The 20355-nt window shown below is 38.2% G+C and overlaps 1 long non-coding RNA gene across 1 annotated transcript in view; it reads left to right on the plus strand.

The window, feature by feature from the left end:
* Positions 1–6603: 6603 nt before the first annotated feature.
* LOC132652175 (uncharacterized) overlaps positions 6604–20355 on the plus strand; it is a 51708-nt gene continuing 37956 nt past the window's right edge. Inside the window, exons 1-2 of the long non-coding RNA XR_009589651.1 lie at positions 6604–6730; positions 14938–15029. This is a non-coding gene — a long non-coding RNA (uncharacterized LOC132652175). The remainder of the gene's footprint in view (positions 6731–14937; positions 15030–20355) is intronic.

Genomic DNA, 20355 nt, shown 5'->3' on the forward strand with positions numbered 1-20355 from the left:
CACTGTTGTGGCTATAGGAAACATCTGTGTCTGGCAGGACACTGAAACATATATATTGGCAAAAGATAAAGTTGAGTATGGAAAAAATCCTGTAGGTATACATTGAAAGATTTGGATCGATGAGGAACCTCCATCATCATACATGGGAACCTCTGTCTACCTGGAGGGACCTTTATTTACCCAATTATTGGCAATATTTAAAGAAGGCTTTGTTTTCGAGCTGTCATTGAGGTGAGGTTTGGTTACAGAAGCGTGTAAACATAGAGGCCCTGGTGCCAGCCCAAGTCAAGACCCAAGGGAAGGAGTGACTCCAAGCAAGGGTCCTACCCGGTCCAATAGCCAGTCAGCTTTTGGCCAGAGACTGGGGCACAGTGCCCAGTGGCATAGCCGAGAGCACAAGGCTGCCTAGCGCTAGGTCTTCCCATGAGCGAGTGAGAGGGGGCATATGAGTGAGTGATCAAGGGGAAGAAGGAGCCATGTGCGAGAGGGGATGTACCACCCAAGGGAGAGTGTAGCCCTAAAATGGAGGTCAGCATAGAGGGTCAAACCTAGACAGTAAAGGCTATGGCTGAGGGGGGTGGTCCCTTCGTCTCAAAAGATAGTAGGAAGTTGCTGGAGCTCTGCGGTCAAGCTTCCCCTGCCAAGAGAGGCGTTTATGCTGAGAAAATGGAGTGAACTCACCAATCTAGTGGCTGGTCCATAAGGAGAACCCAACTATCCAGCCAGTGGTTGCATGCAGTAAATAGCAGTCTGGTAACCAGGAAAGGAAGTCCCAAAACCAGGGAAAGGGGAGGAGTCCCACCTTTTGAGATAGGCAATAAGTGCAGTACTTATCTGGAGTCCAGTTGTCCTGAGAGGTGGATTTAGGTGGACTTTTTGCAACTTATAAGAATTTTAAGTTTTAAGAAAGAGATAAAACTTTAGACATGTTAGTATCACAATTGTACTCTGCATTGAGAAAAAGGCAGTAGACACACATATTTGTGTTAACAGCATAAGTATTTTTTTAAGGTGAGCTCTGAAAAGGCAAAAGCCTTTTATGAAGTAAAATGGAAACTCACTTGATCTTAACTTTTAGTATAAGCATACACATTATGGAGGCTTACAATCTTGAGCTTAGGACCGTAATAGTGGAATAGTGGTATAGTGGAATGTTTTTGTATCAGAGTTAGATTAATAAATTAGACCTGTTAATAAAGGTCAAAACTCTGGACAGTCAATACAACAGTAGCATAACAACAGGAAGAAATATTAAGCCTTTTTACCTATTTAAGATACCTTAAATCACCTTAGATCTTGTAACCTTTATAATTTGCATTTATCAACCTTGAAACATTTTTTAGACCCTCAAACATTTGTAAGTTGCATTACCAACCTTAAGACACATTTTTAGACTCTCAAACATATGTAACTTGTATTTATTAACCTTAAGACATCTCTCAAATATGTTTTTTGAGAGAGACCTTTGTATTTAGTTATTTACCATGAGACATAGTTGAAACTGCTATGAACATTTATTGTTCTTTAGCTAAAGGGATGGTAAAAGGTTTCATTTGGGCCTGTTTCTTGAGTCTGGACTGTGTCTAGGCCTGAAAATAGCAGCTCTAGTACTTAGGCTTAAGGCCTGGTCTCCTGCATTTAAAGAGAACTGGGAAGGCACCTGAGGTCTCCCAACACAGAAGTTGGCAGTATGTCCGTGGGACCTCATTCTGAGGTCAAAAACAGACCTGTGCAAGAGCTGTGGAGGTTGCTCAGTCGAGGAGCCACCTGTCCTCTGCCAGGCCAACGAGCTAGAAGGCTGGAAGTATCTGTGCTCTTGTGCTGGTTGAACCTCCATGGGTGGGCACAGAGGACAAGCCTGCTTGGGAGCACTTTCACTTCCAGAGGCCAGTTTGCCAGCAGCCAGCTTAGGCATGTCAGCAGCAGGATCAGCATCCATTTGGCTGCATTTGAACACATCACCTGGCAGAACGGACTTTTTGGCTATGCAAACGTCTTCCGTTTTTTCAGGAACATCAGCAGCTTCTGAACGCAGGTAGGTCTAGGTTTAGAGCCCTTGGGGATGGCTCAATTTTTACCAACTCCTATATGGCGACTCAATAACCATCCTCAGCTGTTTATTAAAAATTGCAGTGAGACCATGTTTGCATCTGCAGGACTATAAATATGTATCTTATGAAATGACTATTAACCTGCATCTGTTAGCCATTAAACATTAGGACTTTAGTTTTGTCCTTGCTAAGTTAGAATCTTATTAAAGTGAGAGCACAAGAGTTTTTGTATGATTTAATATATACAAGTTTATAGCTTATAATAGTCTAAGGCTATACTACAGATTAATTACATCATTTTAAGAAAACAAGACCAAGCTTACATTAACCTTTTGGTAGTAGAGATGTAGCAAATTGACCCAGTTTTAACATAAATAAATACCTCTAAAGTTAATATATCTTAATTTAGAATATTGGTAAGCAATTTGTGTGTAACAATAAACTCGTGAGCAGAACAGTATAAAGCAATCTTAAAATTATATTTGAGCAACACATAGACCAACTTAATTTGAATAGATATAACTTTGAAATTTTATCATTATATAAAATTTATTTTAAAGCAGAGTTGAATCATAAGATAGTAAAATGCAACTTTGAAATTTTATAAAGATCCATACCAATTTGAAATGAGGCTCATTGCTGTGGCCTAGTCTAAAAAATAAGATAAACAGTTAATTACAATTAAGACTTCTGAATGCAAACCCAATGAGAAGATTATAGAAAGCATTAGATAAGGAATTTAAAGCATTTTAAAATATAAGAGTAGAGTGTATAGAAACCAGGAAGAGAGAGCTTGGAAATAGTCAGAAGAAAGCATGGGAAAGGGGCGGGGTCGGGGAAGCTCGTGGAGAGAAGGCTGGGTGTGCGGGAGGCGGGAGAAAAACCACTTAGAAGCACGCAGCAAAACGAAAAAGTAGCTTGATGGTTTGGGGAAGCACATGGAGTTCTGCCGAGAACAGCGCACGGGGGGCGGAGCCTCTTTGCCAGAACCTAAGATGGTGGCGACACCACATGAAAGTCTATGGTGAAGCCCATTTCCTCCCAAAACCAAGATGATGGCAGCCAGGGAGCCCAAGGGAAGTTTTTTTTTCACCTCAATATTTTTTTTCACCTCACCATTGCGAGAAGCAATACAAACAAACAAACAAACAAAAACACACACACACCATATTTTTTCACCTTTAACAGGACCATCTCCCCACATTATTCTGTTTAATAAATTACCTCATGCCACACTTGACTATTAGCAGTTCTTTCTAGTAGTATGTACTAGAAAAACCACTGTCAACCTACAACACTGGCATCTTAGACACTAAATATCATAGAAAAATAAAATGTAAAATGTCCTTTGTGTTTTTTACTTTTATCTACCCAGAACACTATTGAAAATTCAGGGCTTTCTATCAGTGTTTACTGCCTAGTGCATTACAGCTGCTCAAACTGTTGCTAAAATTACAGTAAGGCTATGGAGATAGCCACGTGACATCTCCCAGATTTACAAAAAAAATTGCAACAACTTATGATTTCCTAGGTTTCCTCTGAAATGCAAACACATGTACTTATGTCTGAAAGTGGGTTGAGTTTCCCAAGTAGATAGTTTCTTTCTGATCACTTTAATGAACATATTCAGCATGTCCTTTGTTGATATTAAGCATTCCACTAACCAATTTGATGCAGCAGCCCTCCACTGCTTCTCATTCCAGTGCTGCTGTTTCCTGCTCAGTCTCCCTGCACATTCTAGGCTCTATTAAACACATTTGAAAATGGGTCTTTAATTCTGATAGTCAATTTAATTTTGATGGATTCAAAATCGTATTGAAAAAAAGGAAGAAAATAACATCTGGTATTGTTTCCGCTTACATAGATTGGTTCTATGAATTTGACACCTGGGCCAAATGAGGTGAGGACTAATAAGCCTTCCCTTTCTCAAGAAGAAGTTACCATAATGAGTTTGTAACTAATGGGAAGTTTTCAGCCACCTAGTATACACTGAGTATACCACCCCTGTCAATATAAAATTATCTCAGATTCTGAGATACTCGCTTAGTCATTATTATCATAGTTCATATAAGCAGGGTGTTATCAAAACTCAAAGCAGTACTAAATAGGAATTCCATTATGGTGCAAAAAAATAATTGTACAATCAGTACAAAAGACTCATTTGTCAGCTTTTTCTCTATGGGCTCTTTTAAAACCACCAAACTAGTGAATCAGTGTTGTTAGATTTAGAGTGACCTGTAAATCTTAAAGGATAATCCATAGTCTTCCCATTCACTCTTCACCTTTATTTTCCACATTGGAAATGCTTCCAGTTGTTGCTTGAACATGCCAAAAAGGCAGTTTATTTCTCCTCTCCAACCTACCTCTCCCTCTTCCTTTACCTCCCTTCCCTCTCTGTATCTCTGTTTCTCCCCAGAGTGTGTTATATTCCAGGCTAGTTTTAACTTGCTATGAAGTCATTGATGACTTGGACTTCTAGTGTTCTGGCCCTATCCCTGGGATTATAAGCATGCACCACCAAATACACATTATGTGGTACTGGTGATTGAATCTTGGGCCTCATGCATGGTAAGCAGAATCCCCCCATTCTCTTACTAAAATTTAATTGTCCTACCTCATATAGTATAGATCAAGAAATCTCCCACATTCATAATCTGTTGTCACAGAAGAAAGTTTTGGGACAAGCAGGAAACCCCACTACACAAACAAGCTCAACTACAAAGTAATATTGCTTTTTCTCTCTTAAAACTGTAACTAGTGCTGGAGCCCACTGGCAGAGTCAAACAGTACCTGAGTGGGGAGTGAGGATTTAAAATAATTAAAACAAAACACACTATACACGAGATGGCTTGAGAGGGCTGTTGTTACACCCAGTTCGAGAACCCCCAAAAGATCTACAGGAATCAACTCCATTGTAAAACACATAAGGGTCTTTTTATTGTAAATTACAAGCTCCAGCTTGGGCAGGCCCACAACACCAACAGGTGGGAGCTGAGCGCCCTGTTAGTTAGGTTAGTTGGGTGATTTAAAGATTCTGGTCCCTCCCAGCATGCCCAAGGCAGGGGCAATTCCTGCCTGGCAAGCATCTATTGGTCAAAATGCTACATTTTGAATTGATTGGCTATAGGAAGGTCCCAGACCATAATGACCTGGTGTCCCTCCCTAGGGGGATGGGCCAGTTTCCTAGCAACTGTTATCTCTAGTGGGTAGGGAAAGAATGCAGTAAGGCGGTCCTTCCCCTCAGGGCATTACTGGACTCCTCCACCCACCTCAGGTCTTAATAATAGCTGCTAATTTGTATTTTGGTCTCTCACTGTCAGTATGACTGAAGCAGCAGCTTGGGTTTATTCCAGGGTTCACTTTTTATAGGTAAAACAAAGACAAGTCACATCAATTCAAAAAGAAAAGGTTCATGGAAACACCCAACTTCCATTTCAAAAACTATCTCCCTATGGCGGATAAAGTCCTATTCTAAAACTAATTCCCTAAAGCAGTTATGGTCCAAGGTCACAAAGACAAGCGTTTGAGGAATTTGGAACACGCTTTTAAGGAATTTGGCGAAACTTCCCCCTTTCTTTTCAAGGTAAAGGCCAAGATGAAAATTTAACAATGCAGTTTAACGAGCGGCTCTCCACAAACTAGAAGCCAGACGTGGTAGTGTAATCCCAGCACTAGGAGAGGTAGAGGCCGGAGGATCTCTGTGAATTTGAGGCCAGTCTGGAAGCAAGTCCAGGACATCCAAGGCCGCACAGAGAAACCCTGTCTCTAGCTGTGTGTGTGTGTGTGTGTGTGTGTGTGTGTGTGTGTGTGTTGTGTGTGGTGTGCAAGTGCGTGCTTATATGTATATATATGCATATACAACTAGAATATCTATCTGAAAGTTTTCATATGTGTTCTTCTAAGATGCTCATTCTAATAACAGGGATGGTTAAGGGTGGTTACATACAAGATTACCAAAGTTGCATACAGTAGGCCCTTCAAATGAGAATACTGGAATGTGAGGGATTAACACAGACAATAAATAATGGAAGCGTCCATGTGAATCGTGTAGACAAGGGCATAAATAACTCATTATTGTCTTGGTGCCTCGGGAAGTTTTCCTCAGGGGTGAGTGAACATTGAGCAACACCTGGTTATGACAATTTGACAAATACCTGGAGGGCTTCAACAAGATGAAAGGCCAAAGACTTGGTTTTATGCTGATTGTTTTCTTGTTCCTATCTGAAGTAATGACATAACCAGACCTTGTGCCAATATAATCTATTTAAAACACACCTTTGTTCTTTCTCTTCCTTTAGTTGGCATTAGGTTTTCTCCCACCCAGTGTAATAAAGCAGATTATTCATTTTGGAGCCAGAAAGGCCAAGTACTTTATGATATTTCAGAATTGTGCTCCAAGCACAGCATTGAGAGGGAAGATATCAAGCTTTTTAAGCTTCTGCTTTGCTCTTGTTTCTCTTCTAATTATTGCTTACTGTTTCTTTCTCTAGACACTCCCTCATCATCCAGGAATTGCAAATGGCAGTCACTCTATATGAAAGCCTCTCTGAAGTAAAGGAGGAAGTAAAGCTTCCTAGAATATATAGGAGAATCCAGCCCAGAGGATTACCTCATCCGAGCCAATCTTGATAATCTGTTGCCCAGCATTAATAAAAAGAAAAGAAAAATCCTCATATCAGGTCAGTTAAATTTACTAATTTGTTTGTTTGTTTTTTGGGATTTACTTGTTTTTATTATTTATACAGCATTTTGCCTGTGCACCAGACGAGGGCACCTAATCTTACTATAGATGCTAGTGAGCTACCATGTGGTTGCTGTGAACTGAACTCAGGACCTTTGGAAGAAGAGCCAGGGTTATTTATTATTATTATTATTATTATTATTATTATTATTATTTAAAACCTTTATTAACAGGTGCTTGAAGTTTGTTGACTTTTTTGAAAAAATCAAATTGCAAACTTATTACAAATTAAAATTGCAGTTCTTAAAAATTTCAGCTTGACCAGATATGAAACAATTTAAAGACATTAAAGGTGTATTGAGAAACCAGGCCTTTTTTTTTTTCTTTCTTTCTTAAAAAACATGTTTGTCATTAACAAAAAGAGCCAGAGCCAGAGTTCTTAACCACTGAGCCCTCTCTAGCCTCTACTAATTTGTTAAATATCACAATGTCCTGTCTGGAAAGGGACCAGCAGAGCTATTTGACCTTGTTGCTGTCAGCTATGGGTTTCCAAAGACAAAAGTATAATAATAATAATAATGAAAATAAAATAAAATTAGTGACTCATCCTTTCTCTTAATCACCATAATACTCCCACTCATGTCCATCTCCCAGTTTTGTTTTGTTTTTCTAGGGATATCTGGTTGCAAAAAATTTTCATGTGTTAATTTAACAAAAATTCTGATGTCTTGAGAATAACATAGGAATTTAATATTTGTCATTTTGTGAGAGTGTCGCTCTGTATTTTTAGGCCACAATCTTGAGTACTCAGGAAAATCATATACCAGCTAGATGGGTGACAATCAGAAAGACACGCATCCTAGAATTCCAGGACTGACTCTCTTCCTATATGTGTTTCGACCATGATTTCAGGACAGACCAGTTGATGGCTAAGCCATGAGATTTAATTTCAATTCTCACTTTAATAAAACTTATTATCTATATATGACTCAGTGTTAGAACCTTCCCATCCTGACTACTCCTTTCTTTTCAGTGCCTGCTTGACAATCACCTTCTTGGAAAGATATTTTATTACCAACGCAAACTCCTTTTTCTAGTTCTCCTCTGTGCTTAATCAGATGGCATTCAAAGTTCAGTGGGAAATGTGCAGTGAATACTTGTTGGTTTCCACAAGCTGATTGATATTAGGACTTGACTTTGATGCATATTAGGATCTTTGATGAATAATCATTATGAGATTGCAAAATTGAATGAATAAATGCATAAATTGTTAAAGACACTTCCTCCCCTCTATGTTAGGCTTAAAATTACTCCCACTGAACAAGTGAGGGGAACCTTCTGAACTATAGGCAATTTCTGAATTAGCATAGGCATTCTCAGGGCTAGTATCCTAACCACACAGTCTAATTTGATTTATTATCTCCTTTTGTTATGTTTCATTTTTTTATTGTATCTCTTAGTCACATGATAAATATAATAATTATGTGGAAGTTATCAGGAACAATGGTCAATGTGTGTGTGCATTCTGGACTGTTCATTTCTTAAGAACAGGTATCTTGCTGCTCATAAACGTACCAATTGTTTATTTATGCTTTTAATAGCTGTCCCAGGAAAGCTCCTGTCTGGGTTTTAATGATCAGTCACTTCAGTTTGTAATTTTTAAACTATGTTCTTGCAAGAATAGAGTGTATGTGCTCTGAACATTTACGACACTATTCCTGTTCACGATTGAGAAATGTGTGCTCTAAGGAATCAGACTTTTATTCTGACAACATTTTTGAGAATTTATCCATAGAATTTTGCTTAACAGCAATGAAAAACAGTTTCTGAAACTTATTGATACTAATGAGTTTTTTAGACATTTTATTGGCTGTTTTGTTTATATTTTGATGTTTAATTTATGTTATTTCATAGGTCAAAGAACTGTGTAATAGAAAATGTTACCTACAACTTCCCAATAATTTTTATTGAGTGGAGACATATAACTTTCTAGCAATGTTTGCCATCTAGTGGTAAAATTAGAAATATATCATGTATTATTTATTAAAATTACAGATACAAATTATAATTTTTGTGTTATGAATTTTAAATGTTTGTATGTATTTATTAATATAATCAAATTATAAAGTGGTTATAGTCAGTAAACTTTGAACATTTGCAAAATTTTAAAATTTACATAAGTTCATATTTTGTTCAATTTTTTAAATTACTTGTTTCTCCACTTGTATATATGTGTGTGGCACACATATTAACCTTAACGGTAAGAATTTTAAATTAAGGAGCATTTTTTCAACAAGAAGAGACATTGGATTTTGAAGTTGAGTTAACTAAGACAATAATTGAGAATAGACTATCTTCTCTTAGACTAGATACACAAAGGTGTCCTATAATTCCTTTACTTACAATTCTGTTTTCCTGAAGCTGAACTCAAACGTATAAAAGAAAATATAAGAAATAATTGAGTCAAAGAGACTGAGAGATTTAAGCAATATATATATGCCACTATTCCACACATACAACTACAAAATTAAATAAGTTTCAAAATTTTCATTTTTTATTGAAGATACAATTTTTTTCACACGACCTATTCTGATTACAGTTCCCTCCCTGTAACTTCTCCCTGTTTCTCCCAACCTTCACTCCCATATGGATCCACCCACATTTTTGTCTATTGTGAGAAAACAAAAAGCTTCTGAAGTATAATAATAAAATAAAATATAACATAATTAGAGAACAAAAAAACAAGCTAACTGGAATAGAACAAAGCAAACAGAAGGAAGAGGTCTCAAGAAAAGACAGAATAAACAGCTATAGACACAGAGACGCACTTGAACACATACTCAGGAATTCCAAAAATACACAAAACTGGAGGCCAAACTATGTGTATACAAAGGACCTGTAGATAGACAGATAGAAAGATAGATAGATAGATAGATAGACAGATATATAGATAGATGATGATAGATAAATGATAAAATGAAAAGATTAAACTGAATTAAAAACAAGGGGAATGCTCCAAGCGAACAAGCCATTAGAGACAAGGAACCTTCAAAGATGCACTGAGTTCATTTTCTGTTGGCTCTCTACTGCTGTGCTGGGCATGTTGCCTATCAATAGGAGGAGTTTTCTTGGCCTGTAAGATTTTCTTGGTGAAAAATAAAACAAATTTTCATTTACAAGTAGTTCTCAATTGGACATGGCTTCTTGGTTAAGGTGGGGCTTTTGTCTACTTCTGCTTTCAGCTCTGAGACAGCATCTGGTACAGACCCCTGGTGGCCCTATGTGTTCTGCTTCAGTCTCTGTGAGTTCATATCTGTCTTGCTGTGGTCAGAAAACCTTCCTTGGTGTCTTCCATTGCCTCTGGCATTTCCACTGTTTCTGCCTCCTCTTCTGCAGGGTTCCCTGAGCTGCAGTAAGAGAGATATGTTGGAGACAACCAATTTAGGGCTGAGTGTTCCAAGGTCTCTCACTCTCTCTGTATTGTCTAGTTGTGGGTCTTTGTATTTGTTTCCATTTGCTCTGGGAGAAAACTTCTCTGATGATGGCTGAACAAGGCACTGGTCTATGCGTATAACAGAATGTCATTAGAAGTAACCTTGCTGCTGTTGCTTTGGTAGACCAGAAATAGCAGGTTCTGAGACACACAAACAGTGGTTGGGTATGGATTGCAGCGGACCTTAAACCAAACCAGGTCTTGCTTGTTTGTTCCCACAGGTTTGTGTCACCATTGCACTAGCATGTTATGCAAGGGAGACACGATGGTTGACTGAACAGTTTTTAGCTTGGTTGATGTTGCCATTTTCCTTTAATTGAATGCCAAGCTTTCTGTTTGTAGAGCAACTGACAGTGTTGGCAACATTGTGGGTTGTTTGGGGGTTGCCATGGGACCCCTTTGGACAACCACACAATTAAATGTAACCCATTCTCAGTATGGAAAGCTTCCTTTGGTGATGAGAGATGTTCACTGGGGCTCTGTCTCCCCGTTATTCATGATTTTGTTTAGATCACCTTCATATATGTATATATTTGGGAAGATTCTACTGAATTATGTACTCATACTACTACTCAAATGTCCCTTAATTTAAACTGCTTCTCCCCATATTCTCTCCCTTGTCTCCCTCTTCCTTTCCGTTACCACTGTGATTCTCCTATTACATCTCCAACTGTCACCCACCAATAAATATCTATTCTATTCTTCTTTCCTTAAAAGAGCTATTTGTCCCTCCTATTCTCTTTATACCTAAGCAATGCAGTCCTATGCACTGCAGCATTAATTTAAAACCTATTATCTGCATATAAGCAAATACATACTTTATTTACCTTTCTTTCTATGGGTTGCCTAACTGACAATGACTTTTTTTTCTGGTTCCTTCCACTCACATGGTAATCTTATGATGTGATTTTTTTTTAAAACAGCTGAATAATGTTCCATTATGTAAACGTATCACTTTTTTTTTTATATCCAATCATCTGTTGAGGGACATCTACTAATTTATGGCTATTATGAATTGAACAGCAATGAACATGATTGAGAAACTTGCTCGTTCCTGGATGAATCATCCATTTGGTATATGCCCAAGAGTGGTTTAGCTGGATCTTGAAGTGCATTGATTTCCACTTTCCCAAAGAAATGCTGCACTGATTTTCAAAGTGGCTAGGGGAGGGGCATAAGGGGAGAAAGGGAAGGGAGGGTGGGACTGGGAGAAGATGAGGAAGGGGGATACAGAGTAAATAAATTGCAGTAAATTATTTAGTAATTAATTAATTTAATGAAATTAAAAGTTAAACTATTGCTCTGTTACTAACAGTGGAGAAATGTTCTCCCTATGCCATATCCTCGCCAGCATGAGCTGTTGCTTGGATCTTCTAAATTCAGGCATCAAGGTTAACCAATATATTTGTTGACATTTATTGAAGTTGTTGGCTTTTCTCACAGTGTGTATTTATTTTTCAAATATCAGGTGTCCTTAGGTGTGCGAATTTATGTCTAGGTCTTTAATTCAATTTCATTGATCACCAACTTGCCTTTTTTATGATAGTATCGTGCTGGTTTTATTACTATAAATATGTAATACAGTTTTGGATCAGGGATAGCGATTCCTCCATTTTTTTTTAAAATTCAGAATTGTTTTAGCATTCAGGGATTTTTAGGTTTCCATATGAAGCTGAAAAATGTAGTCAGTATCTATGAAGACTTGTTTTGGAAGTTTGGCAAGGAGTGTGTTGAATCTGTAGATTGCTTTTGGTGAGATGATCATTTTTTTCTTTTTCTTTTTTATTTATTAATTCAATTTACATCTCAGTCATAGGCCCTGCACCTCTCTCCTCCCAATTCCACGCTCCCTCAGGCATCCAGGGAATGCCTCAGAGTTTTAATTGAAATTACCTTATGGATTAAATTTCAAACTAACCAATAAACAAAGGGAAGACTATTTTAAGATCATTTGTACCAATGTGAATAAGAAGATGCATTGTAGACAAAGCATATACTAACAAATTGAAGACTAGGTTAATAGATGCTGCTGAGTAACTATCCCAAAACTCACTAGATGAAGCTGGGTATATTATTGCGTATTACGGTTTTGTGAGTGGAGAGTCCTGGGTAGTATGATGAGCAGTGTCAGCTGCTCAGGAAGGGAAGGTGTGAGTGGGGAAGGAGGAACTCACTGCATGTAGTAAAGAACACAAGCACTGTGCCTCAGCTGACCCAGGGAATGGACAAATTGGTCTCCATCTGGGCTCCGAATGCCAACAAGGCTTGTTACAATGCACACAGAGGGAGCTGCATAGCTTCCAAAGACTTAGCCTTGAAATTCACATACCATCACTAGAGTTGTACTCTCAGCTGCAAACCCATTCAGAGCCAGTTAGGTAATTTGCCACTTGAGGAAAAAAAGGTAAGAAAGTATTTCCAACCAAATTTTCAAACCACCAGGCATCTAAGAGAAAATCATTGAAATGATTGAAACTCTCCCATCTATAAAGGACGCAGAGATGTTTGTGACTGTCTCCAGTTATCTAAAGGGTAATCAGTGAGACTACGATGATGAGTCCAGTGCACAATCAAGAGCACTGACGTCAGGATAATACATGAAAGGATAAGCAAAGGTTTCAATGTCAGAAGAGTTTCTGATGACTAACGTCCACTAAAGTCACAGGCTGAGTTGAGTCACAGTGAATTATTACTGCACAGGTAGATGTCAAAACTATTATCGCCCCATGATGGGGGAACAGCCACTCCTGATGAGATCTGATAGACTAGGATCAGAAGGAAGGAGGGGGGACCTCCCCTATCAGTGGACTTAGGGAGGGGCATGCATGAAAAAGGGGAAGGGAAGGTGGGATTAGGAGGGGAGGAGGGGGGTTTATGGGGAGGTTACAAAGTGAATAAAGTGTAATTAATAAAAGTTAAAAAATAAAATACAAAACTTATTGATATGTTACCAACATTTTATGACAGTTTAGACAGCACAGCTGTACTGAAAGAGACTCTTCTTCATGTCCACATAGTTAAGTATCATGTCTCTGAGAGAAAAGAGAGACAGTTAGAGTGAGAGCCGCATAATTGTCATATAACAAGCTACTTTCCTGTTCCCCACACCTCCTTCACAGCATAACACAACAGCCAGATAACTTTCTGCTTGCTTCTTTGTTTACTAAGAAGACAAAAATCTTACTAAATACTTTATGCTGGCCATGAATTCACAATCCTTTTACTTCAAGCCCTGAGTGCTGCAATCAGAGGCACCTACCACTGCATTCTAGTTCATTATCTGAACGAACAGTTCCCTGATTAAAATGTATTTCTATGTAGGAAATAACAAAATTAATTTCTTATAGTTCCCCTACAGACTCCTATCATGGCGGAGAATTTTCAGACAGGAATTTTGTGGATATACAGTAGAGATAACAGGTTGTTTTATATGGAGTCGCGTTGAACATTAAGCTTTATTTACTCAATACCCCAGGTAATTTTAATGTCCATTTGGGATGGAGAAACATGGAGCACAGTGGTAGGATGCTCAGGCTCTCTGGGCTCACACTGAAAACTCTGTGTATAAACGCATAAAAGATAGAGAAACCAGAGCCACAATTTAGTACTAAGAACCAGAAGGAAATGACAGTACACTTTTTTTTCTTTTTATTTATTTTTTTATAATTTTATTTTTTTCTTATCAGTTACATTTTATTAACTCTGTATCCCAGCTGTATCCCGCTCCCTCATTCCCTCCCAATCCCACCCTCCTCCCTCCTCTTCTCCCTGCCCCTTTCCAAGTCCACTGATGGGGGGGACCTCCTCCCCATTCATCTGATCCTATTTTATCAGGTATCTTCAGGACTGGCTGCAAGGTCCTCCTCTGTGGGACAGTACACTTTTATTCAGTGTGTCAATAACAAGTTATAACTAAAGCTTCATAGAAAGCTCGGATAATTCCTACCCTGCCTTTGCAGAACAGCTGAGGAAAAGCTATAGTTATAGATTGCATATGGTCCACAAAGAAGGAACTCATTCAGCTACAGACATAGCCATCTTATTAATTTCAGACAATGTTCAAGATTAGAATTGAAACCATAACACAGATATTTGAAGGATTTCACTGTCTGACACACCCCTCTACATAGTAAGACATCAGTAATCAAATTTTGATAGAAAACAAAAACTGATAGATAATATACTTTAGAGTCATATATTGAAAGTTTGCACTATAGAGATCGAAGAAGCTCATTAGAAAAAAGTACTTGTGAGTAGAAAATTTGCTAGCCATGTGTATACACCAGATTGACTATTTCCGCCTGAACTTAAGCAACCTTTTTTATATTATCAGTTACCTATTTTTGACATTTTAGTTGTGAGCCTAACCTTACACAGCTGTGCTGTCAATCCAAGCCCACTTACCTAGTTTTTGAAATTACTAGCTATTATTGAACTTACAGAAGGGAACAAATTACCTACAAAGTTCACTGAGTCCAAAGCTATTATTCCTAGTGTACTGTCCCATGTGTTATCCGGTATGAAACTCTTTCAAATCCAAGTGAAGGGTAAAATTAAATTTGCCATTTAAAAGTAGTGAGTAGAAAAAATTTAAATCTCTCAGGGTCCACATCACATCTCAATTTCAGGGCTGCTTTGGGAATGAGTATGTGAAAAACTTACTGTGAATACTGATTCAAGAACTGTAATTATTCTTTACTTTTCTTTTATAGCCTTAAATTGCTAGCACACCAAGGACTGCATGAATCATTAGCTCCAAGCACCAGACCAGTGTTCAGCCAAGGTACCTCAGGATTCCTTCATGGTAAGTGTTCACAGCCTGGCATTATGACACTTAATAATAAAAACTCTTATAAACAGTGCTTGACAGTCACATCAATCTCTTATAACTTCAACTAGGGATTACCTTGTACTGTGATCCATGAGGAATTGGTAGACTGCTGTGTTAAAATTTTCTTGGGCATCACTGCACATGGAAAATCATTTGACAGTCTTGCTTTCCAGTACTGAGAGTGGGAGTTTATGCAAATCACCTAAAATTATTTTCATCTCAGTGAGAATCTTACCTTATTTAGTGTATTTTATTGACTAAAAAAAATGTGTTTTACTTTATGAAAATTGAAAAGGAGTGTCCATAATCAGACTACATTTTATTGAAATATTTTCAATTTTAAAAATGGCATTACTGTAAAAAGCAAAAGTGGAAACAAAAGCAAAATATGTGTTTGGTGAATTGAATGTGAGTGCCATAAATTTCTAAAGAAAGAGAACTGAGCATTTAATCTTCTCTTCCTGGGAGTAGGTCTGGAAACCTAATTTACCATTGGAATTCTCAGCATGGAGCCCAACATAAAGTAGCAATCTAAGAGCTTTTTAAAAGTAAACAATGGTTAATTAATAAATGAGTTCACTTTCTGACAAGTGCAAATGCACTCTGCTTTTGAAAGGCAGGGTCCAATTATATTGTTGGTGTGAAATTAACTCTTAATTTTGTATATTATTCTGAATGTAAGCATATATATATATGTATATATATATATATAATATGTCGATATCTATATATACATGTATTGATACATGGCAATGATGTTAGTCTAAAAGAATTCCCCAAACCTTCATTCCTTCCCCACTCACTTATTTAAGAACAAACCTCAGATTCACATGTAGATGAGAACAACTTCTCACTAGTCTCCTTTATAACAGCAGTATTTATAGTCACTTCACCTTTTGCCTAAACAAATAGGTATGAAAATATTAACTATTAGAAGAGGATCTGGGTCTCCATAGCTGTTTTCGTCTTCTTGAATCTGTGTCTTAATTCTCTTTCTGGAAACCCCTTAATTCTGTCTTGTGCTTTCTCTCAGCACATCCTCTTCAAGTTTTTCATCTATGTTTTGGTTTCTGGTATTTTATAAAGGAGTATGATTTATTAATGCTTTAGTTTCAGTGTATGACGCTTCAGTTCATTCTTTGACAGCACAATCAGAAAATCCTCCAATGACTTAGATAACATTGTGGCCATTATTTAGTCATTTGCTAATTTGTGATTTGAAAAGTCGCTTTTTGTTTGGCTCCAAGCTTCCATGGCTACCTGTCTAGTTCTCTACTTGTGGTGGGTATGTTTGGACTTGGTGTAATTTCCTTTACATTCCCTAAATAACAATTCTTAAGTTGGATAGACTGGTAATACTAGGCAACCAATTCTAGTTTTCAATACAATCATCTAAAAAGTAGAGTATTCAGGTATTAAGGGAGATTAACTCTAGTTCAGGAATTACTGACCTGAGCCAACACTGCTTTGTACTAGAAGCAGTGAAGAGAACTAACCTTTGGTGGCCAAATGGGGCACCAACCTGTGAAATCAGATGTGAACTAATTGTGGCAGAGATGAGAAGCTACAGTTGATCAGGTAGGTGCCAATGAGAAGTACAATAAGATCCAGGCTACATTTCAGGTACAGTGCTTGGCTGTACACATTATTATTCAATAATATCCAGTTGAAGTGCCTAATGGAGTTAGTTGTAAAAGTAACCATATTCTCTTGATATAATTACTGTATCCAAGGCTTACTGCCTCTATCTGTTAACCTAGTCCTAGTCCTAGAAGTTTCTAGCCTCTGTAAAATCTAATGGAGGCCTAGAATGTTTTCAGCCACCGAGATTTACTGCTGAAGAAGCTCAACCTTTTTCTGAAGTCTGGCTGGCTGGTTCAACTCAGTTGTTCTGTCTTAAACTCCTCTTTCTCTCCCCTCCAAGCTGACTAATTCAAATTGGCTTTTCTCAGCTTCTAACTGAATTGCTCTGCTTGGCCTCAAACTAGCTCTAGCAATCTCTTCTAATCCTCTCACTCCTCTGTCTTCACCAGTGTCTAGTTTGTTCTCTCTTCAACCTGTCTCTGTACAAAAACTGCCTACTCTCTCAAGATGCCGCTTCTTCTCTGTTCTCCTGAAAGTTGGGCATATCCTATCTCTTCAAATCTTTATCTGAACTGACTTTGTCTGCCTCTCAATAAGATTTCCCTTTCATACTTGGGTGCTTCTCTCTACAAATCAGCTTTACCTTCATTGTTTGGGATTGCAGGTGTATACTAAGGGCGTGTCTATATTCCTGCCAGAGGGATTAAGGGTGTGTGCTAAGGGTATGTCTCCTATTCTAGTCAGAGTAGCCATGTTGCTGGATTAAAATCCCTCTGCAGGTAGTCACCTCTTCACTGCTGTATAAATTATAATAATCTTCCACATGTATACCAATATTGTTAACTCAGATTCAACAATGAAACACAAGTTTTAATTTTTGAAACAATTTGTAGGGGGAGGAAACAGTATTTTAACCACTCAAGTCAACTTGGAACCTACTTCATAACCCTTTCTGCTCTTAAGAATCATAGTAAAACTCTTAAATTGGAAATGACATGTTTATACACATTAAAAAAAAAAAACCTACAGACCCAATCAAAACTAAGTTTGTAATTGAATTTAGAAAATTTAGTATTAAAAGTTATATTCAGTTTTCTATCCTACCATTAGACAGTCTGGAAAATGAAAAGTTAATTCTGAAATGCATTAGTTAAATATCATGTGCCTATGAATAACCTAGGTAAGAAAAATGGTGAAACAGTCAGCATTTGGAAAAATCAGCATTGCTTTTTGTTTGTTTTTGTCTGTTTAAATTAAATATTTTAGCAGAAAAGATGGTTCAATAATTAAAATATTCTGCTGTTCAGGAGGAACTAAATTCGGCTCCCATCATGCACCTAAAACCATCTATAACTCCAGCTCCAGAGAACTTGACTCCTTCTTCTTGTTGTCACAGGTCACTGCAAACAATGGCCTTCACTTATTTCTCTACTCCTGCTTTATTGCACTCTAAACCTATAATGATGAAAACTGAAAACTAAACTGATTCAGGAGTGCCATCTAGTGGAAATTTTTAGTTTTTCTATAACTGCAGGCTTTTTAAAAATTTTTTATTTAACTTTTATTAATTACACTTTATTCATTTTGTATCCCCCCATAAGCCCCTCCCTCCTCCCCTCCCGGTCCCACCCTCTCCCCCCCCCCTGCATGCATGCCCCTCCCCAAGTCCACTGATAGGGGAGGTCCTCTTCTCCTTCTTTCTGATCTTAGTCTATCAGTTCTCATCAGAAGTGGCTACATTGTCAGGGTTCTAGGTTATCTCCATGAATAGTCCTTGGTTGGAGTATGAGTTTCTGGGAAGTTCCCTGTGTTCAAATATTCTTGTTCTGTTGCTCTCCTTGTGGAGTTCCTGTCCTCTCCAGCTCTTACTATTTCCCACTTCTTACATAAAATTCCATTCACTCTGCCCATCAGAAGAAAGCACAGATGTTAAATTGGAGGGAATGTTCTGTCCAGAAAATGTTATGTCCTAGCTAATACCTTTAAATTGAAAGATGCAGTTTAAACCTATAGTCTGATGTAGGAGGCAATGGAAGCCATGGTGCTATCTCTCTCTCTGCTCTCTCTCCCTCTCCCTTTCCCTTCCCTCTCCCTCCTTCCCTCCCTCTCTGTCTCTGTCTGTCTGTATGTCTCTCTCTCTCTCTCTCTCTCTCTCTCTCTCTCTCTCTCTCTCTGTGTGTGTGTGTGTGTGTGTGCGTGTGTCTATATATCTCTCTCCCTCCAAAACCCCCCAGATTAGAAGGCAATCTGGAGGCTGCAGTGCCTTGGAAGCACTGTACGTGGAAAGGCTGATACAGACTGAGGTTGTCTTGGTGAGCACATACATCTGGGTGGAAAGAAGCTGTCATGGAGATAAGCATGAGATAGAAGAAATGACAAAAGAAATAACCAGGGGTTGAAACAATGAGTTCAACTCTTTGTTAAAGTGACTTGTATGTAGTAGTATCAATATGATTGCACTAAAGAATTTTAAAATTTTACTAAGAGTATAAAGCCTGATGGTCATGAGGGGGTCAATCTCTGACCCAGAGCATGAGGGAATCATACATTAAGACAAAGCTCTTGGGACCACCAGGTAGCCAGACACTTAGGACTTCTACTTGAGTTTTCTAAGCCTCTGTGGTTTAACTACAACTTACAGCTTTCTATGCAAACATACTTTTCCAAGGTTTTGTACATTACAGAATAGTGAGGCTTTTGCTAAATGCTGTAGTTTTGTAAACATTACCCAGATACCAGGGGGAAAAGGACCATCTCTGTTACTACTCTATAAATGGGCTTCTGAAAAGCTTAATTTTTGTTTCCAAAATCTACCAAAAGGTACTTATTAGAAATATGGGTTTGCATGCCCTGTCAGCTACGATGTGAGTATAGAGCTGAGGTAGGGTTTGCATCTTCAAAACCATTCCCACTTTCTGACGCAGAATTGTAGAAAAAATGGTGTCTGCTGAGCCGAGGGAGAATCAGGCAGTGTGTGCTGCCTCACATTCTGAGAAGTGAGCACTTTTGTAAGCTCTTGTGCTGTTGATGGTGCTCAACTGCTCTGCTGGGTCTGTAAGAGCAACTACTTGTCTTTGTCGTCCTGGAATTATTCCAGTTTTAGTCTATAGTTCCGTGAAATTTCCCTAGTGTTAGTCCCTGCTTCTTCAGAAGAGTTATGAACTGTTGAAGACACCAGAAGAAAGGTTAGTAAGGAGGCAGAGGTCCTTTGAAGCGACATAGACTGAATACATCAGCTGCGGGGGATGAGTAATAGATCTTTCTTCAAGAGGGCCAGGGCTTCAACTAGAGAAGCTACCTTTCCTGACAGCAAGAGAGGGCAGGGACGGAGCTCAGACCACTTGATAAACACCATTGTCACAAGACAGAAGATCTTCTGTGCTGTTAGAGGAAGAAATTCTAGTTTAAAGATTTAACATTCTTTTACTTTCCAAAGGTAAGTTAAATGACAAAAGCAGGGATTATGAAAGGCAAAATAATTTGGCATAACTCAGAGCCAGAAAAACCATGGTGATCTTTGAGTGTTGTGAAATGTCCCACCGTTATACTATTCATTAGCATCCCTTAGACACACAGCATGGTTTTTCATCACAGCTTTCCCAAAATAAAAATATTAATGTATTTTGAGATCCAAAAGATCATTCCTAGGCACTGATGTTTCAAGCTATTGCTAAAATAATCAGTAAATGTAAGAAAAGGCATGCTTAGGGAACAC

The sequence above is a fragment of the Meriones unguiculatus genome, chromosome 2, assembly GCF_030254825.1.
Source record: "Meriones unguiculatus strain TT.TT164.6M chromosome 2, Bangor_MerUng_6.1, whole genome shotgun sequence".
Classification (NCBI taxonomy): Eukaryota; Metazoa; Chordata; class Mammalia; order Rodentia; family Muridae; genus Meriones; species Meriones unguiculatus.